This window comes from Aotus nancymaae, unplaced genomic scaffold, assembly GCF_030222135.1.
Source record: "Aotus nancymaae isolate 86718 unplaced genomic scaffold, 86718_ANA_hifiasm-v0.15.2.pri h1tg000040l, whole genome shotgun sequence".
Taxonomy (NCBI): domain Eukaryota; kingdom Metazoa; phylum Chordata; class Mammalia; order Primates; family Aotidae; genus Aotus; species Aotus nancymaae.
In genome coordinates this window covers 87,137,124-87,138,594 of record NW_026988454.1, presented here as the reverse complement: position 1 = coordinate 87,138,594, position 1,471 = coordinate 87,137,124, and the positions used below count along the sequence as shown (strand labels likewise).

Sequence of the window (1,471 nt, the reverse complement as noted above, 5' to 3'; positions counted from 1 at the left end):
ATATAATTGAGTCCCATCATCATCATCATAGAAATGGCTTTAAGAGAAAACTAGTCAGATGAATATCATTACTTCTCATTTTCAACCAGTAAATAGTTGCCGCTGATAAATTGACAGCCAGGAGTCTGTCAAGAATGCTCAAGATATGTTATATAATACAACATACCTGCTCATGGGTGAGGGGGGAATCCTAGGAAATAACTTATGTGTATTTCTTGATTTCATCATACAAGACAAGCATGAAAGCACTGCCCATGCCTCTGAGAACACTGGACCATGCACCCTTGAAAAAAGCTTTGCCTTCTTCATCACGAGCAATCTTCCTCTAGCAGTCTGTGTACATAATGTCAGTTCCTTTGCACCCTGACTGCATCATCATGCAGGGGCAAACAGTGTCAAATGGATAGGAAGTCAACCCAGCAACAGCAGTGACAGCCTGTGCAATCATCCAGCTGATACAATGTGAGTGTTCTTGGGATCTGGAAATGTTCCCTTTCTAGTGTCATAGATACCGAAGTAGGCAGCTCAGTAGATGATAATAACCCTGCACAGACACATTAAAGCCTTGGTACAGGCCTTTAATCCCATCAGATTTGTAGATCTTAACCAGGCCATCACCAAGGCCTCAGAATTCCCTTTTGGCTCCAGCTTTACCCACATCAGCTGCTAGACGGGTGTGGGCAAAATCAAGAGGGTACACAAAACACAACGATGTAGTCCCAGTGGCACCACATGATGTCAGATTCCCTGCAAAGTAGCACCAAGACTGGGTCCTCTTGTCCACCCCACCCAGAAAGATCTGCTTGTATTTGTCTTTGAAGGTGAAGTTGAGAGCCTGGGTGGGGAATTATCTGATGACATTGGCCAGGTTACTGTGCCACGACAGGATTCCCTGCTCCTTGGGAATATGGACCAGGTAGTCTATAATGCCCTTGCATTGCTTATTTGTGGTGATCTGCTTGCTGGCATGCTGCACCTGCAGCAGCAGTTTGACCTGCTTGATGGGCACTGCCACTGTCTTGGAGATGGCTGCAGCCACTCCACCTGCCAGAAAGTCCTTGGTGAAGAACATAGCGGCATGTCATGTGAAAGGAAAAAGAGGAGGCAGGTTGTGCAGGACAGGACTGGGCCAGCAACCAGCTTTGACCCTGTGGCTGCAGGAGAAGAAAATTTTAAAAAATTGTAACAAATAAAAATGGAAACACAACAAGCCAAAACCTGTAAACTACAACAAAAACAATGCTAAAAGGGAAGTTTGTAGCAATAAACACCTACATCAAAAAAGTAGAAAGATTTCAAACAGTCTAATGAAGCACTTTAGGAACTAGGAAATCAGGAGCAAGCCAAACCCAAAATTAGTAGAATAAAATATATAAAAAAGATCAGAGAAGAATTAAACAAAATAGAGGAGATAAAAGAAACACTATAAAGGATAAATGAAACAAAAAGTTGGTTGTTCAAAAGATAAATA

General features: G+C 42.6%; 1 pseudogene; it reads right to left on the bottom strand.

Annotated features, from left to right (window-relative positions):
* Positions 1-202: 202 nt before the first annotated feature.
* LOC105730495 (ADP/ATP translocase 2-like) lies at positions 203-1,081 on the bottom strand (annotated as a pseudogene).
* Positions 1,082-1,471: the final 390 nt, after the last annotated feature.